Source organism: Oryctolagus cuniculus, chromosome 1 (assembly GCF_964237555.1).
Source record: "Oryctolagus cuniculus chromosome 1, mOryCun1.1, whole genome shotgun sequence".
Classification (NCBI taxonomy): domain Eukaryota; kingdom Metazoa; phylum Chordata; class Mammalia; order Lagomorpha; family Leporidae; genus Oryctolagus; species Oryctolagus cuniculus.
The window spans coordinates 140,839,840-140,861,583 of record NC_091432.1 but is presented as its reverse complement, the minus strand read 5'-3'; the positions used below and the strand labels follow the sequence as shown (position 1 = coordinate 140,861,583).

Sequence of the window (21,744 nt, the reverse complement as noted above, 5' to 3'; positions counted from 1 at the left end):
ACCTGCTTCCCTCCAGGGTGTGCATTAGCAGGAAGCTAGAATTGGAAGTGGAACTGGGACTCTTAACTCAGGCACTCCGATATGGGATGCAGGTGTCCTGAGTGGCATTTTAATTGCCAAGCCAAATACTCACCCCTAAAATCCTTCTTATGTCAACCTACAGAATCTTCCCAAGAATGTGGAAATTCCTCAGGACTTTAGAGACTTGATGGTCACTACCTGGTCAGGGGCATTGTCCAAGGATTCTGAAAAGTTTGACTCAGTGGTCAATGAAGGCCCTTCCAAGTCTCTAGAGTCTGCCGTTGGGGTCCTGGTGAGACCAGATGCTTTCTCAACACCTTTCAGGTGGAAAGCCCATCTGCTTCATCTTCTGTTGTGACACAGATGGCCACTGTGAAGCTCCGTGGTGAGATTCAAAGAGTTTATTCTCTCATGCATGACACAGAGAGGCATGGATTGACAAGTATGTTTGTTCTGTGTTTCATGTTCAGATGCACAGGGCCAAGTTTACTTCATCAGTTGTACTCTTTGTCTTCCTTCTATTCCGTCGGGCATCAAGTGCACTGTCATCTCCGTGTGGGTGCTCTGCAAATGCTAATTGGTAGGGCCTGGGATAATGATGTTGATAAATGACCTTGTGAAACTGTTGAGTCATACAGCTGGAGAGGCCCAGGTTCAGTGGTTATGTAATGTTGTTTCACCAAACAGGTAATGTTTCATACCTTGGAGCGACACAGAACATTCTGCCTGCCAGTGCCTACTCATTATTTCCACTCCCAGCCAAAAAGCCTCCTCTGTAGACGGAAGAACTTTTGGGAACCTTTGCCCCTGTGGGCAGAGTCTTCATGTGAGAGACACAGCTGCTTCCTTCAGTTCAGGATATTACCAAAACTGCTACCAAAGTTCCCATACCAGTCGGCAATCAAATAAACAAAAAGATGAAGCAAGAAGACTGAATCAGACAATAAAAACAAATAACCTAACTCCTATGAGTCTCAAGACTTTAATGGTATTATGGAAAGATCTAGACATTTTAAAATAAATTGGCCATGGAGTATATCTATCTATAGGTAGGCTTTTGGTTTACTCAAACTTTGATCATTCTTTACCTTTTTTAAAAATGACAGTTTTGAAAAAATTCTTTGAGGCCAGTATTGTGGTGATGTTGACATCCCATGTGAATGCCAGATTGAGTCCCAGGTGCTCTGCTTCAGATGCAGCTCCCTGCTAATGTGCCTATGAAAAGCATCAGAAGATGGCTCAAGTATTTATGCCCCCGGCATCCACGTGGGAGACTCGGATGGAGTTCCAGGCTTGGGCCAGCCCTGGCAGTTGTAGCCATCTGGGGAGTGAGCCAATGGATGGAAGATCTCTCTATCACCATGTCTCTCCCTTTCTCTCTGTAATTCTACCTTTCAAATAGATAAAAGAAATCTTAAAAAAATTCTTTTTTAAAAAATTTATTTGAAAGGCAGAGATACAGAGGGAGAGAGACAGAGGTAGAGAGATCACCCATCTGCTGGTTTACTCCCCAAATGCCCACAACAGCCAGGGCTGGCCAGACTGAAGCCAAGAGCCTGGAACTCAATCCAGGTCTCTTGCACATGGGGGATGGGGACCTGAGTACTTGAGCTACCACCATTATCGCCCAGGGTGCATATTTACTGAAACCTGGAATCAAGACTGGACCCAGGACTAAAGCCCAGACACTCCAATACAGGGGTGTTTGTTCCGAATTGTCTCTTAACCATTATGCCAAGCCCTTGCCCCTAAAATGACAATAGTATATGGTTCAAACCAATAAAAATTTAAGAATCCTCTACTCAGGATACGTATATTTAAATATAGATAACTTGCAATGTAAATATAGATGATTCTAATGTAAAATTAAGTAAATTTCTAATACTTGTTTCCTGGCAAATTTGTGTTCTTTATCTTCTGGTTTAAGTATGGGAGAAAACATATTCACACATCTTTCTAAAAGCTAATGTCAAAAATTTTAGTTGAAAATTGGAATTTTGACCTTAAGGATTATTTCTTAGAAAGGCCAAAATCCAGTCCTTCAGTCAGCACTTTCTCTCTCTCTCTTAAAAGATTTATTTGTTTATTTGAAAGTCAGTTACACAGAGAGAGGAGAAGAGGCAGAGAGAGAGAGGTCTTCCATGGAGTAGCTGGGACTCGAACTGGTGCCCATATGGGATGCTGGCACTGCAGGTGCGGCCCTACCCACTACACCACAGCGCCAGCCCCCTTCAGTCAGTCTTTCTTCATTGCTTTACATCAGGGGTAAATTGGTGGCTGGCTATGACACGCAGGTCCCTGGGAGTCTGCACAACTGTGAATGGTTGAATGTGACTTTCTTTAGATAAGGGCAGTACTCTGCAGGTAGCAAAGTCCTCACTGTGATCCATAGGTCCCTTCAGCGCTGACTCAGACTTTCCAGAGGCCCCCTCCAGGCAGCTCAGTGTCCACCCTCGATCTTAATGACACCAGGTCTCACGGCTCCTCTTCCAGTGCGATGAAAACCTTCTGAGTCAAGAAATGCAGAAGGGAAGCCATGCTTGTCTCCACAAAGTGCACCCATGTGGCCCTTTCTTGTTCTCAAAGTGTGAGCAAAGGAGACAAAGTCCCAGGAAAGAGGCAAATTGCAGTATCTTTTAATTTTTAAAGAAATTTATTTTATTTATTTGAATGGCAGAGTGACAGAGAGAGCAATAATGAGAGAGAGGGTGAGAGGGAGAAAGAGAGTTTCCACCTGCTGGTTCACTCCCCAAAAGGCTGCAACAGCCAAGCCGGGCCAAGCTGAAGCCTGGTATCTGAAACTCCATCCAGGCCTCCTACATGGGTGGCAGGGGCCCAAACACTTGGGCCGTGTTCTGCTGTTTTCTCAGGTGCATGCAATGGGATAGGAGATACTGGCATCACAAGTTGCAGCCTAACCCACTATGCCAACAATGCTGGCCCCTCTTATTTTTTCACTTTAAGTTTTGCAAAAGTAAAAAGATTAGTGGTATATTTAGGGTTGGTGAGAGTATGGAGAAATGAGTCCTCTCACTTGTTGGTGGATTGATGAAATATTTTGAAACAAGTGCAAATGGAAACACAGCATACCAGAGCTTAATGTGTATGGCATGCAGCAAAAGCAATTCCTTTTTATTATCATATTTTTGAAAAAAAAATTTATTTAACAGTCAGAGTTACATAGAGAGAGGGAGAGCGAGAGAGCAAAAGAGAGTGCTTCCGCTTGCTGGTTCACTCCCCAAATGGCTGCAACAGCTGGGCAAGGCTGAAGCCAGAAGCCAGGAGCTTCTTCCGGGTCTCCCACATGGGTGGCAGGGTCCCAACCCCTTGGGCCATCTTCCAATGCCTTCCCAGGTGCACTAGCAGGGAGTTGGATTGGAAGTGGAACAGCTGGGACATGAACTGGTACCCAAATAGGATGCTGACATCTCAGGCGACAACTTAGCCTGCTGTGCCACAACACAGGTCCCCAAAGGCAATTCTAAGAGAGAAGTTTATAGAGATAAATGCCTACATTAGAAAGAAGAAAGATCTCTAACAACCTTAGGTTATATCTCAAGGGGATAAAAAAGAATAAGCTAAGTCCAAAGTTAACAGAAGGAAGGAAATAAAAAAGATCAGAGCAGAAATACATGGAATGAAGACTAGACAAACAATAAACAAGGCCGATGAAACTAGAAGTTGAATAGACCAACAAAATTGGTAAATTTTTAGTTAGAATGAGGAAAAAGGAGAGAAGACTCTAATCAATAAAACCAAATGAAAGAGGAGACATTGCAACTGATACTATAAAAAACACAAACGATCCTAAAAGATTACTATGAATAACTATTTGCCAGCAGATTGGATAATCCAGAAGAAATGGATACATTTATAGAAACATAAAGCCTACCAACACTGTATCATGAAGAAATAGGAGATCTGAACTGACTATTAAAGATAAGAGATTGAGTCAGTGATACAAAATCTCCCAGGATTGATATGTGACACAGCAGGTTGAACCACTGCCTGTGAGCCTGCCATTCCATAACAGAGTGCTGGTTACTGCTCCATTTCTGATCCAGCTCCATGCTAATGTGCCTAGAAATGCAGCAGAAGATGGCTCAAGTACTTGGGGGCCCTACCACCCCGTGGGAGGCCTGGATGGAGTTCCCAGCTCCTGGCTGTGGTTGGACCTAGCCTTGACTGTTGTGGCCAATGGGGAGTGAACCAAAGAATGGAGGCTCTCTCCCTCTCTGTTGCTCATTCCAGAGGAACAATTAAATAAGTCTTAAAAACAAACAAACAAACAAACAAACAAAAACCTCCCATCAAAGAAAAGCCCTGGATCTAACAGCCTCCTTGGCAAGTTCTACAAAGCATTTATAACCTTAATACCAGTCTTTCTCAAACTGTCCAAAAACTTGAAGAGGAGGGAATGCTTCCAGATTCATTTCATGAAGTCAACAATTACCCTAAATCCAAAGTCAGAGAAGAACACTATCAGAATAGAAAATTATAAGCCAATATCTCTGATGGAGATAAATGCAAAAATCCATAATAAATACTAGCAAATTGAATTCTACCACACATTAAAATGACCATACAGCATGAAAAATCAAGATTTTAAAAATTATTATTTATTTATTTTTATTTCTCTGAAAGACACACACACACACACACACAACACACACAGAGGGAGAGAGAGAGAGACAGAGATCTTCAACCCACTGGTTCACTCCTCAGATGCCCACAATAGCGGTTGGGCCAGGCAGAGCCAGGAACCCAGAACTCCATCTGGGTCATCCACATAGGTGGCAGGAACTCAACCTCTTGAGCCATTACCTGCTGCCTCACTGGATCCCAGTAGCAGGAAGCTGGATGGAAGTGGAGTAGCTGAGACTCAAACAGGCATCCCAGCAGCAGTTGAACCCACTACACCATAACACCTGTCCCAGGATTTATCTCTAATATGCAAGTTTGGTTCAACATACGCAAATCAATGTGATAAACCACATTAACAGAAGGACAAAAATCAAACATTCAAAGCATTTGACAAAATTTAACACCCATTCATGGTTTTTAAAAAATCAACAAATTAGATATAAAAGCATTGTTCCACAATATAATGAAGGCTATACATAACAAGGCAACAACTCACATCATACTGAATGTGGAAAGTTGAAAGATTTTCCTTTAGGATCGGGAACAATGTGAGGATGCTTATTGTTTAATGCAGTACCGAAAGTCCTAACCAGAGCAATTGGCAAGAGGAAGAAATAAAAGGTATTCAGATCAGTAAGGAGTTAGTAAAATTGCCTCTGATTGCAGATTACTTGATCTTGTATACAGAAAACCACACAGACTCCTTAAAAAAAAAAGCCTGCTGAAAATAATAAATGAACTCAGTAAAATCATAGGATACAAAATCAACAGAAAAATCAATTGCATGGGGCAACAGACATTTAACTTCACCCACATCTTATATTTCAAGCTAATGTCCAAAATTTAAAATTCTCCAGCTCTGAAAGAGACAAAAATGCATTTTATATTCTCTGTATCTCATCTGTTAGGTTCTCATGCCTGGAGAAGCTAACGCCAACTCAATATGTGATAAGTCAATTTGTAAAATAAATCATGAACCTGGAAAAAAAAAATAGGCAAAGACCTGAACAGACATTTCTCAAAAGAAGCCATACAAATGGCCAAAACCACAAGGTATCACCTCACAACTATTTAAAGGGCTTTTTATTTTTATTTATAATTTTCTTTTTAAAAATATTTATTTATTTATTTATATGAAAGTCGGAGTTACACAGAGAGAGAAGGAGAGACAGAGAGAGAGATCTTTCACCCACTGGTTCACTCCCCAGTTGGCTGCAATGGCTGAAGCTGAGCTGATCCAAAGCCAGGAGCCAGGAGCTTCTTCTGGGTCTTTCATGTGGGTGCAGGGGCCCAAGGACTTGGGCCATCTTGTACTGCTTTCCCAGGCCACAGCAGAGAGCTGGATGGGAAGTGGAGCAGCCTGGACTCCAACTGGCGCCCATATGAGACGCGGGCACTGCAGGTGGCGGCTTTGCTCACTATGCCACGTGTCAGCCCCTATCAATTATTATTTTTTTATTTATATTTTTTTTACAGGCAGAGTAGACAGTGAGAGAGAGAGACAGAGAGAAAGGTCTTCCTTTACCGTTGGTTCACCCTCCAATGGCCACCTTGGCTGGTGCACTGTGGCTGGCGCACTGCGCTGATCCGATGGCAGGAGTCAGGTGCTTCTCCTGGTCTCCCATGCGGGTGCAGGGCCCAAGCACTTGGGCCATCCTCCACTGCACTCCTGGGCCATAGCAGAGAGCTGGCCTGGAAGAGGGGCAACCGGGAAAGAATCCAGCGCCCCCACTGGGACTAGAACCCGGTGTGCCGGTGCCACTAGGTGGAGGATTAGCCTATTGAGCCACAGCGCCGGCTCCCCTATCAATTATTTTATTTGAGAGGCAGAGAGACAGAAGAGAGGGACACAGAGGAAGCCGGTTCACTCTCCAAATGCCTGCAGTGGCCATGGCTATGCCAGGACAAAGCCAGGAGCCAGGAACTCAATCCATGTCTTAGGTGGGGATGGCAGGGACCCAAGAACTTGACTCATCGCCTCTGCCTCCCAGAGTGCGCATGAGCAGGAAGCTGGGGTCATGAGTGATGCTGGGACTCTGACCTGCGGTGCGAGCATCCCAACTGTTGCTTAACTGTTAGGCCAAACACCCACCCCGAGGAGGGCTGTGGTTGAGAAGATGAAAGGCACATGCTGACCAGGAGGTGGAGACAAGGGAACCCTTGCACGTGGTTTGTGGGAATGTAAATTAGTACAGCCGTGTGGGAAAACGTATGACAGCTGCTCAAAAACTAAAAATAGGACTGCTAGCCATGAGTCCAACTTCTGGGTATATTTCTCGGGAAAATGAAGTCAGAATACCAAAGAGATAGCTGCACTTCCATGTTTATTGCATCATTACTCATATGATATGGAATCAGCGTAAGTGTCCATCAGTGAACGAATTGATTTAAAACATGTGGCATATATACACAAAATAATGCTACTCGGCTTTAAAAAGGCTGGCAGGGGGTAAATCATATCACTTGCAACAGCATGGATGAACCTGGAGGATATTGCGCTAACGGGAAAAAGCCAGGTAAAGAAAGACAACTGTGTGGTCTCATTGCACCTGGACTCTGTAAAAGATGAGCTCACAGAAGTAGAGAGTGATGTGATGGTTTCCAGAGGTGGGGGCAGGATGAGGAAGAGGGAATGGGGAGATGCTGATCAAAGGATTCCACGTTTCACATACACAGGAGGGATAGGTTTCTAGATCTATCGCACAGCAGGGTGACTATAAGGATTTTATATTTCTTTCAAAAATGTTTTTATTTATTTATTTTCATTTATATTTAAAATATAATATAAATATAAATATAAATGTGTGTATATATATATATATATAGAGAGAGAGAGAGAGAGAGAGAGAGAGATCTTCCATCCACTGGTTCACTCCCCAGGTGCCCACAGCTCCTGGAGATGTGGGCCAGGCTGAAGCCAGGAGCATGGAACTCAAACCAAGTCTTCCACATGGGTGGCAAGTACTCGAGCCATTGCCTCACTGCATATTAGCAGGAAAGTGGAATCAGAAGCAGAAAAAGGACTCAAACCCAGGCCCTCTAATATGGGATACAGATGTTCCAAGTGATGTCTTAAACACCAGGCCAAACGTCTGCCCCAATATTTGAAAGGCAGTGTTACAGAGAAAGAAAGAACACACACACACACACACACACACACACACAGATCTTCCATCTGCTGCTTCACTCCCCAAATCGCTAAATGTCTGGGGGCTGGGCCAGGCTGAGGCCAGGAGCCAGGAACTTCCTTTGAGTTTCCCATATGGTTGGCTGGGGCCCAAGTACTTGGGCCATCTTCCATTGCTTTCCCAGGTGCATTAGCAGGGAGCTGGATTGGAAGTGGAGCAGCCAGGACTGGAACTGACACTGATATGGGACGCTGGCATCATAGGCATCAGCCTAACCTGCTGCTACGCCACAATGATGGCCCCTGTGTATTTCAAAATAAGGGAGTAAATTTCAAACGTCTCACTCTAAAAATGATAGAAAAGAGAGGGGACAGATATGTTGATTAGATTGATTTAATCTTGCCACATTGAATCCATACAGGAGATTTCTCTTCCCCAAAGATATTTATTTCCTAGAGCGCCAGTGAGTGCTTGAAACCATGGATAGCACTAAACCTATACATACTATGTTTTCCCTATATATACATTCCTGTGATGAGGTTTAATTTATAAATTAGGCATAGTAAGAGATTAACAACAATAACTAATAATCAAACATAACAAATGAAACAATAAACTCGCACTGTGAGAGTTGATCTGATCATGGAGAGGGCTTACTAGGACTAGTGGGCAGGTAACATACGCATATAGTATGGACATGCTACACATGTATGGCGCAGACATGCTTCACATACACACATGGTAGACACACTGCACATACACACACGGCACAGACATGCATGTAGCATGTCTACATGTAGCATGTCTACACATGGCACAGACACACTACACAGGCATGGCATATACATACTACACATACACACATGGCACAGAATGCTAGGCATAATGCATGGCAAGACATGCTACACATACACACATGATGCAGGCATGCTATGCATACACACATGGCAAGGCATACTGCAGATACATGTATGGCACAGGCATGCGACACATACACACATACCACAGACACGGTATGAATACATGAATGACAAGGCATGCTATACATACACCCATGGCACAGACATGCTATGCATACACTCCTGGCAAGACATGCTATCCATACATGTATTACATAGGCGTGCTGTGCATACATGCATGGCACAGATATGCTATATAGACATGCGTGGCATGGACATGCAGGACAAAGGGATGATTCACATTCTGGTGTTGCAGAGTGGGGCTGGCAGAGGCTTCATTAGATTGTTCAGAATGATGCACAAGTTAAACTATAAACTGTTTATATCTGAAGTTTTTACTTAATGTTTTTAGACCTTTGTTGATGGTGGCTAAAGGGGGATTATCGTGCATAAAACATTATATTATGCCCCATATACATGGATATAATTATTACTTTATCAATCCACAGTAACATTAATTTTTTAAAATTTATTTGACAGATGAGTTAGACAGTGAGAGTGAGAGAGAGAGAAAGGTCTTCCCTCCGCTGGTTCACCCCCTAAATGGCCAACATGGCCGGTGCTGTGCCGATCCGAAGCCAGGAGCCAGGTGCCCCCTCCAGATCTCCCATGCCAGGTGAGGGGCCCAAGCACTTGGGCCATCCTCCACTGCCTTCCCGGGCCACAGCAGAGAGCTGGACTGGAAGAGGAGCAATTGGGACTAGAACCCGGCGCCCATATGGGATGCCGGCGCCGCAGGTGGAGGATTAACCAAGTGAACCATGGCGCCGGCCCCACCATTAATTTTAAAGAAGTAATAAAGATAGTGTTGAAAGGGCGCTGTTGGGAAATCAGGTGTCCAAAATGCAATAATTCTCTGAACTGCAATGTTCTTATCTGTAAAACACAAAAGAAAGCAACAAAGATGATGTTGTTTGGCTTTTTGTCAATCATACCTACTAAAGCCAAAACAATCACAAGTCACTGTATGCATCACTTGGCTTTCTGTGAACTTTGCTCCTGGGGACAGGTGCCCAGGAAGGGAGAAGTACATTTCAGCTCAAGGTTTTGGAGTTTCTCAGCCCCAGATCAGGCAGCTCCAGGAGTCTGCTGTCTGACTCAGGCATTGGGTGGCAGAATGTGTGTTGAGGGAGGATCATGGGCAGCCAGGAAGCAGAGAGGAGCTGAGCTGAACTCAGCTGAAAAGCCAGCCCTCTTGAGACATGCCCCCAGTAGCCTGAAGACCTCCCACTGGACCCGGCTGCTAGGCACCATAACTGCATCAGCTCTCTCTACCCTTACTCCATCAACCATTAAAATTAGCCCAGCAATTTTGGGGTTTAAACACCTGCACCACATGCTCTTCAGACTGCAACACCTCGTCCGTGTGTTTATTGTATTAGGTTTTGGTGTATGCTACAGTGGCCTTGGACTGGGAGAGATGTTCACGCCCTCCCCGGGACATTTGGCAATGTCAGTGGACATTTTTATTTTCATGACGGCAGGAGGATGCTACTGGTATCTAGGTACGGGACGGGGAGTATTCTGAACTGCCCCGAATTGCTGGTATGGCATTGAGAAGCCCTGGTCTGTGGGAATATGTAGCAAACTATTAGCAATCTCTCGAGTGTTGATGGGGGTTAGGGAGCTGTTTGAGGGGCACGTTTCATGTTCTTTCCATGCGATTTAGTATTTTTCTTACCCTCTCCAAATACAAAAACTGAAAAGTTTTTAAAAGCTTGAGTCTCAGGGCTGGCGCTATGGCCTACCCGGTAAAGCCGCCACCTGCAGTGCTGGTTCAAGTCCTGGTTGCTCCACTTCCCATCCAGCTCTCTGCTATGGCCTGGGAAAGCAGTGGAGGATGGCCCAAGTCCTTGGGCCCCTGCACCCACGTGGGAGACCCGGAAGAAGCTCCTGGATCTTGGCTTTGGATCAGCTCCTCCAGCCATTGCAGCCACCTGGGTAATGAACCAGCAGATGGAAGACCCTTTCTCTTTCTCTGCCTCTCTGTAACTCTGCCTTTCAAATAAGTAAATAAATCTTATATAAAAAAAAACACTTGAGGCCGGCGCCGCGGCTCACTAGGCTAATCCTCCACCTAGCGGCGCCGGCACACCGGGTTCTAGTCCCGGTCGGGGCGCCGGATTCTGTCCCAGTTGCCCCTCTTCCAGGCCAGCTCTCTGCTGTGGCCGGGAGTGCAGTGGAGGATGGCCCAAGTGCTTGGGCCCTGCACCCCATAGGAGACCAGGATAAGTTCCTGGCTCCTGCCATCGGATCAGCGCGGTGCGCCGGCCGCGGTGCGCCGGCCGCGGTGCGCTGGCTGCGGCGGCCATTGGAGGGTGAACCAACGGCAAAGGAAGACCTTTCTCTCTGTCTCTCTCTCTCACTGTCCACTCTGCCTGTCAAAAAACAAAACAAAACAAAACAAAAAACTTGAGTCTCTTCATCACCCCCACTTATATATCTATTTGTAGTTTCTTTTAAGATTTTTATTTATTTATTTATTTGACAGGTAGAGTTATAGACAGTGAGAGAGAGACAGAGAGAAAGGTCTTCCTTCCGTTGGTTCACCCCCCCCACCAAATGGCCGACACGGCTGGCGCTGCGCTGATCCGAAGCCAGGAGCCAGGTGCTTCCTCCTGGTCTCCCATGCGGGTGCAGGGGCCCAAGCACTTGGGCCATCCTCCACTGCACTCCCAGGCCACAGCAGAGAGCTGGACTGGAAGAGGAGCCACAAGGTGCCCACAAGGGATGCCGGCGCCACAGGTGGAGGATTAACCAGGTGAGCCACGGCGCGGGACCCCTATTTGTAGTTTCTTTGTGTACCCTTTCACAACATATTTATACATTAAAATAATATATAAAAAATATAGTAACATAAGTATATTAATGTACATTAGTATATAAGATACAAATATATTCTATATAGGTATACATAATATATAAATATATTTATATATAGAAATATTTTAATGTCTTTTTCTTTTTCATGATAAAGTAGTATGTTACATTCTGTTTAATGCTTTTCCCTCCACTGAATAATATCCTTACACTTTTGTTTGTTCAAGAATTTTACAGTGATGTGAAATTAATTTCCAGCCTTGGCCGGAAGGGAGCTGTAGTTATAGGGACGGGTTACTCATATTCATTCACAGGGGACTTGGTCACTCTCAGCAGTGAAGAACCCAAACACTAATTTAAAAATTGAGATAAAAATAGCTATTTCAGGCAAAAAGGTACATACCAGCAGATAATGGATTTGGCTTATTTGCTCTATTTAGACATCAGTGCTTCCTTGCCCGGGAATACTCCCCCCCACCCCCCCGCCCAAAGCACCCTGGTGTAACTGTTCACACATCTGCTCCTCAGTCCCTCAGCCATTTGCAGAACTGAAATTCTGCCCCAGACACAGGAGCGTGGCAGCACATTCTTCCCTCGGCCACCCCGCACGGGGCCCCGCCTCTCAGGCATTGCAGCCTCCCCGCAAGGCCCTGAGCTGATGACCTGCTAAGCTTGCCTGGACTTCTCCTCCTCCTCCTCCTCCTCCCCTCCACTACCCTCCTTCTTCTTTTAAGATTTTATTTATTTATTTGAGAGGCAGAATTACAGACAGATAGAGGGAGAGACAGAGAGAAAGGTCTTCTATCCTCTGGTTCACTCCCAAAATAATGGCAACGGCCAGAGCTAAGCTGATCTGAAGCCAGGAGCCTGAAACTTCTTCCAGATCTTCTGGGTCTCCCACATGGGTGCAAGCTCTTGGGCCATCTTCCACTGCTTTCCTAGGCCATCGCGGAGAGCTGGATTGGAAGTGGAGCAGCCGGGACTAGAACTGGCGTCCATATGGGATGCTGGCACTTCAAGCAGGGACTTAGGCAACTACACCACAGAGCCAGCCCCTTGCCTAAAAACTGTGAGATAAGAAGTGTGCATTGTTTTGAGCTGCTGTGTTTATCCTAATTTTTTTTTTTTTTAATTTGAAGGACAGCGTTACAGAGAGAAATAGAGACAGAGAGAGGTCTTCCATCTGCTGATTCACTTCCCAAATGGCTGCAACAGCTGGAGCTGAGCCGATCCAAAGGCAGGAACCAGGAGATTCATCTGGGTTTCCCACGTGAGTGCAGGAGCCCAAGGACTTGGACCATCATCTGTTGGGAGCTGGTTTTTAAGTGGAGCAGCAAGGACTTGAACTGGCACCCATATGGGATGCCAGCGCTGCAGGCTGGGGCTTTAATCTGTTGTGTCACAGTACTGGCTCCCTCATCCTAATTTTTAGTGCAGTGATAGATGACTGTTACCATTGTGAAATCGCATGACTTTTGCCAATGTCTCAGAGCTAAAGCAGTTTCCAGTTGCTGAATTTTCCTTGTCACGGAGGGCACTGAAATGTCATTCCACTAGCCAAGAGAGCTCGGGATACAATTTCTCAGTTAGAACGATTGACCAAAAGCTAATAAAATCATCTCCATTACAAGCTAGGACTTGACTGATGTATCCTGAAGTCTGTTTTTATTACTAAATGTTTTTTACATTTTTATTTATCTATTTTAATTTTATTGGAAGTCAGCAGAGGGACAGACAAAGAGACAGAGAGAAATGTTTCCTCCACTGATTCTGTCTCCAAATGCCTACAACAGACGGGTCTGGGCAGGCTGAACCCAGGAACCCAGTTCATGTCACCCACATGGGTGGCAGGGACCCAACTACTTGAGCTGTCACCTTTTGCATCCCGGGGTGTGCATTAGCAGGAAGCTGGATCAGAAGCAGGGTACTGGACATGTGAACTGTGCACTCCAGTATGGGATGTAGTATCTTAGCTGCTAGGCCGATCACCCCACCCAACAAAAAATGTGTGAAGATAGGGGGTGTAGCCATTCTCCTGGACTGTCCTAGGGACCCAGGGCTGATGGTCCACCAGGTTTCTTTCAGTTTCTAAAAGCCTCCAGGGGAGGGATGCACTGTGGGCGAGGAGCTTCTGTTGTTTTTGCAGAAAACCTATTTACTGGGAAGTAGATAACTTTGAAAGCACTTGCGTTTTGAGGCCAGTCATGTGACTCAGCTAACAGAAGCAAATAAGGCCCGGGGTGCCTTGATTTCAAGAATGGGTGTCACCAACAAAGAGTGCTCCTAGAACACTAATGTTGGGCCCAGCGCTGTGGCCTAGCAGGTAAAGCCACCTCCTGCCATGCCAGCATCCCATATGGGCGCCGGTTCAAGTCCTGGCTGCTCCACTTCCCATCCAGCTCTCTGCTATGGCCTGGGAAAGCAGTGAAGGATGGCCCAAGTCCTTGGGCTCCTGCACCCATGTGGGAGACCCAGAAGAAGCTCCTGGCTCCTGGCTTTGGATTGGCCCAGCTCTGGTCGTTGCAGCCATTTGGAGAGTGAAATAGCAAATGGAAGACATCTCTCTCTGCCTCTCTGTAACTCTGCCTTTCAAATAAATAAATAAATAAATAAATATTTAAAACAAGCAAAAAACCACCAATGTCCGGGCCTCAGATGTGAGGCCCTTCCATAAGGTTGCAGCATGGAGGATAAGCCTCCTGCAACTCTAATTTACTCTTGTGTTTTATTACATGCTATGACTTGCATCAAGTTCCTTTCAGAAACACATATCACTACTTTGATATTAACAGGACTAATAAAATAGATGGCGATAATCCTTACTACTGTTTGTCCACTTACTCTGTGCTGTGCAATGCGTTAAATAACTGATGTAGATTACTTCAGGAAATAAATACCCTTTAACGGGACTCTGGTTAAAAATAACCATATCTAAGCATCTCCCAGAGGAGGAAACTGGGGATGGTGAGACATGCCTTAGCCAAGGTCACACGACTATGTAGAAAGGGGCAGGCAGGCCCACAGCAATTTGTAAATTCAGAATTGGGTTTGCCCCATTATTACAGGAACTTGGCGGCATGGAAATTATTGTTACCTTGGTTCTTGGCCTCACCCGGAAGAAAAATTTCCAAGAGATCTAAAAGGGTTTAGTAGAATCAAGAACCTCCAGCCAGAGTGGTGTGGAGGGGGCATCCAGGAGAGGAAAACAAAGGGGACTGGTGGCAGTGGGCTTTAAGTACAATTTCAAAGGAAAAAAAAAAAACTTGGCAATCAGATTGGCATTTGGGTGGGGACAAAAACCGTCATAAGACCTTATTTACAATTCTCCATCCAGTCTGGCCTGCTAAGGGTGGGGTAGATAACTTGTTTTCACAATAAGCCGGGAGCTCAGGAAGAGCTTCCTTGCTAATCTCATGGTAAATTTGGTGATTCTGGAAGGAAGGAGGGCAGGCTGTTTGTTCTTGTTAAAAATAACGTTTTTGGGGAAGGAAGCAAATATTTTACACCCCAAATTCCATTGGGGTCCCCTAGCTATTAACCCATCTGACTCCTCACACCATCACAAAATGTGAGAAGTCCTAGAAGCAGGTGCCTGGTTTCCTCTGCCCCCCCCCCCCCCTTTCCCCTTGCTAAATGGTAGCCATGAGCATAAGAACTCCTGGGCCCGGTAAATCACGGAGGCTGAGAACACTCTTCACAAGCTTGACTCAGACACCGACATGGATGTTTCCTGCAGCATTATCCAAACAGCCAAAAGGGAGACACAACTCACCCTCCATCAATGGACGAATGAAGAAGCAAAATGTAGGATTCAAAAGGATGCTTCCAAAAGTCTGTGGAAGAATTGGATTAAAAGATGAATTTGTTCTGGTGCAAACATTTTGAAATCCATGCATAGTTTTTCCATAATATGCATTTTCTGTGTGTGTGTTTTTTTTTTTTTTTTGAAGTACCTTCATGCATACAGTGGAGTATTTTTCAGCCATAAAAAGGATGAAGTTCTGAGACATGTGACAACATAGACGAATCTAAAAACATGCCAGGTGAAATATGTCAGACGCCAAATGTCAGAACTTGTATGATCCTCTTCACCTAAAACACACACAATATGCCCAAGGGGCCAGGCAGAACAGAGGTTCCCTGGGTGCTGTGGTGGGAGAGGAGGAATTGGGATTTACTGCTTAATCCCGGGTGCTGGAAGAACTTTGGAGATAGTGGTGATGTTGTGATGTTGCAAAAACACTGTGAACATAGTTAATGACACTTCAAAGTAGTTACAATGGCGAATCTTATGTTACACATACTTTGCTATGGTTAAACACAAGATTGTGTAGAATCAAATTCTCAACTGTGTACAGCACACGTTCCAACCTCTTGAGAAGAGCTTGCCTTGAAAGGGTAGAGACTCTCAAAACCTGTTAGTAGGAAGATAAACTGGTAAGAAACCTTTGAGTAGGAAAAACAAAAGCCCTGGTATTGCATCAGAGGGGAAAAGGCCCACTCATTCCCAAAGGAGAGCTTTGGGTGAGCCCCACATCAAAGTTTGTGTTGCTTTCTTCTGCAAAAAAATGAAACCGGGCCCTAAGGCTACAGCAAAGCTTTAGACAAACTAGAGAAGAAAAAAAAATTCATCTCCTGAGCTGCTACAGCTTCCCCTCCCCCAGCCCAGGCATTTCTTGGCAGCTGTAAGGTTAACCCTGTAAATGCTAAATTTGCTGTGGTGGGAAATGGCACAGAAAGGAAATTTAAAAAATGGCTTTGTACTTTATGGCTATTGCATATGCATCTGATAAAATATTTACATGGTATAATATTTTATGCTTTCAATCTCATGTCAGAGTGATCATCCTCATTAGGAGAGCAGTCCAAACAAAACAAAACAAATCTCCAAATGGAATCTTTGGGTATTAAAAGAAGTTAAGTTCCCATTTCTGATGATTTTTGATCGACTGTTTGCTGATTGGAAATTCTGACAAAAAGCAGACAAACTGAAGAAAGGTAATCTCTAAATGGGATTTTTAGTTGCTGATCAGCTTTTGTAAACTAAGGTGGCTCCTGAGAGGCTGGTCATTTCCAGGCCTCTGTGCGTGTTTCTGAGCTGACCGATTTGGACGCTAACAAGTCACACAGGGCTTGTTTGCTTGTCACTGAGTCACGGAACACAGAACAGAAGCCCAGGCTGTTTTGGGGAATATGCAATCACAGCCGCTTATCGCCTGGACTTGACTCCACGCTGAAACCTGATGCCACCTGCTGCGGGGCTGGTTCAGCCTCCTTGCAAACTGTGCTGAACTGGAAGCCTGCAGAGCCCGGTACACAAAGCTCAGACCCCACACATCTTTGTGGCTCCCCAAACTACGAAAACAAGCATGGATGCCGGCTGGCTTGTCTAGGGAACATACAAATGCCCACAAGAAAGGACTTGTTCTGTAATGGGACCCATCTGCAGCGAGGCTTCTGATGCATCCTGTGTTTCTGACACAAAAACTAATTGCATTCCTTACTTGTTATTTCTGCCCCAAACCACAAGCTGGTGTGGACAGATCACAGGGACCTTGAACTCCCCGCCCATTCCTGGCAGCCTGCACTCTTGACCTCCTTTTCCGAATGTCTCGTGGCTGTCTGTTGATCACCGTATTCAGCTTTTCGGATTGCAACAACGGACTGCTAAACTGACTCACCTTTCTTCATCCTACTCCTGGTCCGCTTGCTTTAGGAAAGTGGGTTGACCATTAAGTGAAGATCCTTGCAAGGAAAGGATTAATCTCGGCTAGGCTGCTAGCTGGATGAGTCACCAGGACGAAGGGGTGGGAGGCTACGTAAACATATTTTGAAATCTGTAAAATTCATGGTTTTGTCCTGTCCAATTCCTGGACGTGACATGTCTTAAACTAACTTGCATAAAGATGTGTGTGTGTGTGTGTGTGTGTGTGTGTGCCAATGAGTTTATTCTTCTTGCACGCAACGCTTCCTGAGGAAACGTCTGGGTGGGAATAGGGCATGATTTGTAAAGTGTAGTTATTTTTGCTAAAAAGGACCCACTGATTTTGCAACAATGAACCGGGAGAGAGAAAGAGGGAGAAACAACCCAGTTCCCCCAGAAGGCAGAGGGAAGAGGCAGGCATTAATGATCTTTTGTTTTAAGCCGGCGCCGCGGCTCACTAGGCTAAAAAAAAATAAAATAAAAACATTTATTAAAAAATGATCTTCTGTTTTTTGTTTTCTCAAAACTATTTCCTCTGAAAGAAAAACTCTGTGCTGGTCTACCTAGCTGCTGAGCCTGTTTTGAATTCAGACTGCCCGCTGAACTGATCAGGTGGGACCGTGCTGATGCCTGTCAGAGAAAACCCAGAGTCAGACAAAAGTCAAAGCAGGGAAAGCAAGTTTTCCTGAGGAACTGTTGCAAAAGGGGGAAGAGAGACCGCAGCTGCTGCTGCTGCTGCTACTTCTGCTTCTTTGTCTCATTTTTATTTTTTATTTATTTATTTATTTTTTGACAGACAGAGTGGACAGTGAGAGAGAGAGAGAGAGACAGAGAGAAAGGTCTTCCTTTGCCGTTGGTTCACCCTCCAATGGCCGCCGCGGCCAGCGCACCGCGGCCAGCGCACCGCGCTGATCCGAAGCCAGGAGCCAGGTGCTTCTCCTGGTCTCCCATGGGGTGCAGGGCCCAAGAACTTGGGCCATCCTCCACTGCACTCCCTGGCCACAGCAGAGAGCTGGCCTGGAAGAGGGGCAACCGGGACAGAATCTGGCGCCCCGACCGGGACTAGAACCCGGTGTGCCGGCGCCGCTAGGTGAGCTGCGGCGCCGGCCCTTTGTCTCAATTTTAAAGATGTTATTTATTTGAAAGGCCGAGTTACAGAGAGAGGGAGAGAGAAAGAGAGACCTTCTATCTGCTGGTTCACTGCCCAATTGGCTGCAACAGCCAGGGCTGGGCCAGGCTGAAGTCAGGAGCCTGGAGCTTCTTCTGGGTCTCCCACATGGGTGCAGGGGCCCAAGGACTTGGGCCATCTTCTACTGCTTTTCCAGGCCATAGCAGGGAGCTGGATCAGAAGAGCAGCAGCTGGGACTAGAACTGTTGCCAATATGGGATGCTGGCGCTTCAGGCCAGGGCTTTTAACCTGCTGAGCCACAGTGCTGGCCCCCTGACTTGACATTTCAAGGAATCTTTGTCACTGAAACTGCAGGAGAGGTTCTGTGACAGTTAGAGGCTAATAGGTGGTTAGGACAGGTCCATGTTGGAACTAGAAAAGGGGGAGTGTAAGGCCGCCACAAAACGCACCAACACTGGAGTAAGGGAAAGAGTTTATTGGGGGAAACCTGTCAGACTGGAGGGAAGGGGCGAGGAAAGAAAAGAGAGAGAAGGAGAGTGTAAGAGAGACAGAGGTCAGGAGAAGGGGGGGGGGGCGAGCCACAAGTTCAGGGACAGGTCCTTTCAAAACTTTGTGTGGGGGGGCATGGAAGTAGGAGCAGTGAATCCCAGTGGGATGGGATAGAGCTTGACACTGGTGGTTATGTGGCCACCTGGCTTCCAGCAATGGCAGTGGGGGCTAGAGCCTAGGATGGTGTCAGGGTGTACATCATGCCATAGATAAGACTGCGCCATTTTACTAACAGGGAGTCCCTTTAAGAGTGGCAAGACAGGGACTGTTGCTGTGGCATAGTAGGCTTAAGCCTCTGTCTGCAGAGCTGGCATCCCATATGGGTGCCTGTTCCAGTCTCAGCTGCTCTGCTTCTCATGTGGTTCCCTGCTAATGCACCTGGGAAAGCAGCAGAAGATGGCCCAAGTCCTTGGGCCCCTGCACTCATGTGGGAGACCTGGAAGAAGCGCCTGGAGCCTGGCTTTGGATTGGCCTAGCCCTGGCCGTTGCGGCCATTTGAGGAGTGAGCCAGTGGATGGAAGACCTCTCTCTGTCTCTCCCTGTCCCTGTCTATAGCTCCACCTCTCAAATAAGTAAATAAATCTTAAAAAAAGTGGACAAGATGCATGCTTCTCCCCAGAAGCTGCCTTTAGCAAGACAAAGTTGCTGATCCCACCTTTCTGAGTTTCCAGTTTTATCATGAAAATAGAAAGAGCTTACCTAGCCCATCCTTTTGATGGCTTTTATTTTATCAGGAGCAGACTAGACAGGATCACAGTTCAGGTCCTCTGATGGATTTTGTCCCTGCCCTTTGATTGATCATTCCCTGAATTGTGCTTAAAAGATACCGCGTCCACCACCGGTTTCTTGGGTCTGTGTCTCTTGGAGCGCCCTCCTGGCTGCTGGGGCAGGAGGTTACTGACAGCTGTGGGCAGCCACAGGTAGTCGCTCCCTTTGTTTACACTTAAACGTATGAATGGAGACTTCCCAGCACAGATAATTAGGCTAGGGAGATTCCGGGAAGAGGCAGGAAGAACCTAAACCCCTCACAAGAGATGATATAGATAGTCACACCTGAAACCTGCATTTATCACCTAAGTGTTTTATTGTAACCTTAAGAGCCTTTTTGATATGTAAATCTTTTGTGCTCCTTCTTGTAAACAACTGGTCCTGTTTAAATACTACTGGATTTATTCAATAAACGAGCCTTGATCAGGACTTGTCTTGGCTCCATTCTTTGCGTCCTTGTCCCCGCATTCCCACTGTTTCAGGAAGACCCAGTTCATTGTGCCGCAGGCTGGCACAGACAACAATAAATCTTGCTTTGTTTCCTGCCTTGTCTGCACGGAGATTCTTCTTCCGTGTGAGACAGCACTGAGGTCACTCCTCTTCGTCGCCATTTCCCCTTAACAGTTCCAGCTCCTGCATTTTTCATGCAGAACACCTCCTGATGTCCACACTCCGGAGACAGCTGAAATGCTGTTTGGAGCCAGCTGTCTTCTTGTGGTCCCTCTAAGTCCAAGGACTCAACAATTTCAGACTGCACTAGCACTCCTGGGGCAGAGGCCACACTGTGGGAAGCCACATTAGACACTGTTAACCTGTGCTGCCTCATGCATATCTCACTTGGGGTGCACTAACAGTTGGGATGCTCTCTGGGACTCCTTTGAGTGTAACTTATCATGCTACTGCTTCCGCCTGGAAGGCAGGCAGGTCAGCTTCAACTTACTCTCTGGGCTTATTCTTGTCAAAAATATTTTATAGAAGAACTTGCACTCAAACCACCTGGCTTTCTAAGATCAAGGTTTATAATGATTGGGACTTGTTTTAACCTCTTTGGAACATAACTGAGATCAATCATGAAGGTTGGTCTTGCTTTGTTGCACGGAGTCCTACTGCTGATAATTTCTATAAAATAGTTTGACCAAGGGCCAAGGTGGATAGACTGTGCAGCAGAGTTAATGGAGCCAGGCCCCAGATAATCAGCGTTAGAAATGCCTGCTTGCCAGGACAGTCCTGGGCTTGCTCTGGGAACTAGTTTTACAAGGCTTACTGCATCTAAATGGTTGGTGCACAGCATGTGTTTTAGGCTGTTTCTTTCTGGGAGTCTAGGGAGTCTCTGTGGCTATTTACCAGCATGGGGCCCTGAGTCTCTAGAATGCTACCCTGGATATAAAATGAGACCACACACATGTAAAGTGTTGCCTTACATCGTTGCTGGAGGAGTTAAGTGGGTCCTGGGCAGCACTGCTGGGAGAGGGTCTTGGAAGCCATGGTTGATTTGCTCTGGATTTCTCCCTGCTGATTCTTTGCATTCTTTCACTGTGATATACAGTGGCCAGAGTACAGCAACTCCTGGGTCCCATGAGTCTTTCTCATTGGACTTGAAGGTGATCTTGGGGACTCTCACACAAGCCTTTCTTTAAACTGGTTCTTTTTGTAGAAATATGTGAAATCTGGGGCTGGTGTTTTGGGGTAGCAGGTAAAGCCACCGCCTGCAGTGCTGGCATCCCATATGGGTGCCGGTTCAAGTCCCAGCTGCTCCATTTCTGATTCAGCTCTCTGCTATAGCCTGGGAAAGCAGCAGAGGATGGCCCAAGTCCTTGGGCCTCTCTGTAACTCTGCCTTTCAAATAAAATAAATAAATCTTTAAAAAAATAAAAAGAAAGAAAGAAAGAGAAAGAAAGAAAGAAAGAAAGAAAGAAATGAACAGAAAGAAATGAAAAGAAAGAAAGAAAGAAAGAAAGAAAGAAAGAAAGAAAGAAAGAAAGAAAGAAAAAGAAAGGAAGGAAGGAAGGAACAGAAAGCATA

The 21,744-nt window shown here is 45.8% G+C and overlaps 1 long non-coding RNA gene across 1 annotated transcript; it reads right to left on the bottom strand.

Moving 5' to 3' along the window:
• Nucleotides 1-8,265: 8,265 nt before the first annotated feature.
• On the bottom strand, nt 8,266-17,601 carry LOC108176738 (uncharacterized). Its single transcript, XR_001793458.3, has 3 exons — nt 17,254-17,601; nt 15,345-15,405; nt 8,266-9,628 (listed from the first exon to the last, which is right to left on the bottom strand). It is a non-coding gene; the product is annotated as an uncharacterized lncRNA (long non-coding RNA).
• Nucleotides 17,602-21,744: the final 4,143 nt, after the last annotated feature.